Below are 3,146 nucleotides of genomic sequence, written 5' to 3' on the forward strand. Positions count from 1 at the left end.
AAGAACGTGCCTGAATTCCCTCCTTTTCAAAAGCTGGCTTAGTCTGTACAATTAGACACCTCTGCTCACTTACAATCCAAAATGTCAGGTAGGTCCTATTTCTGAGAGTTAGGAGTTTTATGAGAGTGATGACACCAACTTTAGTTGTTAGAGTATACACTGAGGAAATGAGAGATATAATTCCCAGATATTCTACAGTCTGAGGTGATTCAGGCCTTGCATCTCCTACTTCCTGTGGGACAGTACCCCAACCACCAGGTTACAGATATTTTGGGTGGGTGAATCTTCCATCCTTCCTATTGAAGATGGATTACTGAGAAGCCAAGAATAAAAGATTTTGGCACCAGAAGGCAAATCATCCCCCTGGTAGTGGGGATACCTTGGTTATGAATTCCTGAATTTAGGGATATTTTTTGTTCTTTTCAACAATAACCATAAAAAGAGACCAAGAAGAAAGGAGTGGGATCTAGGAGGATGTGAATTAGAGCTAGTCTTTCAGGGGACTTAAGTTCCTCACAAATACTAATCACAAAACAACAGGGGTGGGCAAAATATGGCCCACTAGCCATATCCATCCCACCAATTGATTCTGTTTGGCCTTTGGATAAGTTTTGGGTACACCAGTATCACCACTGGCACCCTATGTTGAAATATGGCATCCCCAGGGTTCTGGAAGAGCACGTTGAGTGAAGGTAAGTGATGCAGCTACTTCTCCTGCTCCCTAGATTTGTGCAAAGAGAAAATGATGTGCCTGGTACCAGGTTAAATATAAATTCAGATTCCCATTGGCAGAGCAGAGCAAAGCTACTTCCTCCTCCACTTCTCCTGCCACCACCATTGCTGCAACCCAGCCCCTCCTATTCACTCACTGGAAACTTGGCAGATTTCACCCCTTCACCCAATTTCTTACAACCCCTTCTCCTGCCCACCCCTTCCCATACCCCTGGGATGGGCCAGGCAACACAGCAGGGATGCTGTGGGGTTGTGAGCAGGTACAGCACTACAGCTAGAGTGCAGTGGTCCACAGGCTCAAGGAGGGCATGGCTCCAGCTTCAGAACAAGCCCAATTTGCAGGGTGATCCCAGCTCCAGGCATGGTTTGGGACAGGGGGATGCAGCACTTCTGAGAGAGGACCCTGTTTTCTGGTCTGGTGGCTATAGAACTGCAGTCAGGGGCACACAGGAGGTTCTGGAAGCCTGGCATAAAGTGTAGGGCTGGGTAGCATTTCCTTCCCCTGGTTAGAGAAGTCAGCAGATACCTGGTTAGGAAGGCAGCACACCAGAAAGGGAAATACACCCTTGCCAATGGTCTTCCACCACACACACACCCATAGCCAGTGGGAACAGGCACCTTCTTGCCTACCCTCTATACTCCAAGAGGCCACAGGAGGGGAGCAGACATAGTGCAACCCCCTCCCTCCCAGCATAGTAGTAAATCCCATTCCAAATGAATGATGCCCCTAACTAATTAATTAATCAATCAAGAAAACAAAGAAGAAATGTTAATAAATGGTGTTTGCCTAGTGCCTAGTTTATTCAGTTCATTAACACTGTGATTAATTAATGTATTGATTTGTTAATTATTTAATTAACCACATTCATTTTGTGTGTGTGGCCCTCAACAGCTCAGCAAAACTCAAAAAAATTGCCCACCCCTGCAATAGAGCATAGATAGGAACAAAGTACCTAGGTGATCAAATTGGCTTGCCTTTGAGCATGCTCATAAGGCCAAATGTAGCTTTCTGAGGAACTACTCTGATGAAAGTGGAGGCATTGTCTGAAAGTAGGCAACTATTGAAATGTCCTTCCTTTTATCCAAGTTTGCCTAAGTTCCATCTAAGTTTCTGTGTATATAGCCATGATGCATATATATCCAAACTGTATATATCCATGATGTGACAAATTTATGCATGTAAGTAGCTTCACTGAAGAGAGATAAATATACCAAAATAATAGCACCTAAGACCTCTCAATTATTTATGAATTCCTCATCATTACAATCCCAGTGATGTAGGGAAGTATTTGTTACTCCTGTTTACAGAAGGAAAACTTAAGTGTAGAGTTGTCTGGGGTAGAACATTAATTTCAACTAAAAACCCTTGGGTGCATCTACACATGGCATTAAAGTGACATGATAAATTCCAGCACAGTTTGCAGCACAGTTTATCATGGTACCTTAATGGCACATGTAGCTGCTAAAACTGCTATGGTCAAGGGTGCACATGCAGATGCTGCAATTTGAGCCAGATCAGAGCAGCCTTGGGCTGGCAGGGAGTTCAGGGTGTCAGCCCCAGTCTCTGGGTGTGAGCACTGGGCAGCAGAGGGATTGGCTGGAGCATGAGGATGCTAATGTGCAGGGATAGGAAAGAGGCAGCTCCTACACTTTTGCATCCTTGTGCCCCAGCCAGCCCTGGTCACCATCTATACATGCACTTCAGTGCAGTATATAACTGCACTATAAGATAGTACTATCCCTGGCAGTACAATTCATTAAACTACTGCACCCTAATACTGGTACACATGTATATGGTAGTGCCTTACTGTGGAGCTAATTAGTCAATTCCACAGTAAAGTGTGGGTGTAGTTGCACCCTTTGTTTGCATCCAAGTGAGCCTGCATGTGCCTCTTGCAGCATCTCAAACCCCTTTGAGATGCTGTAAGAGGCATGTGCAGGAATGGAAAAAGGTTTCCCACGCTGCAAGTTTTCAGCATGGGGGCAAAATTATACCCCTAGATATACAGAGGTAAAAAAAAATGGAGGGAAAAAAGCGGGACAGGGCATGGACTTGGACTGTGTCCTGAGGCAACTGGAGGCTGGGCCTGCCACAAAGATGCTCTGGTAGCAGCCAGACTGTCTCTGTGCTTGGCCCTCACCTTGGTGCTGAAGCATGCTTCCTGCCCGTGCAGGGCAGGCAGTATGGCAGCTGCAGGAAGATGGATCCAGGCTCCACTGCAGGTATGTAGGGGTTTGGGGGGGCTGGGAAAGGGAGGGAGGGGACCGTGGGGGGGACCCCCACCAGCCCCACCCACTCTCCCAGCCCCCTGGATCCCTGCCCATCCTGGCCCCAGCCCCCTAGCCCTCGTGATGGCTATCCTGCCAGACCCCATCCCCTGCCTGCCCCCACGCCCCCCTAATCCATTCCCTGC

This window comes from Alligator sinensis, unplaced genomic scaffold (genome assembly GCF_000455745.1).
Source record: "Alligator sinensis unplaced genomic scaffold, ASM45574v1 scaffold41_1, whole genome shotgun sequence".
NCBI classification, from domain to species: Eukaryota; Metazoa; Chordata; order Crocodylia; family Alligatoridae; genus Alligator; species Alligator sinensis.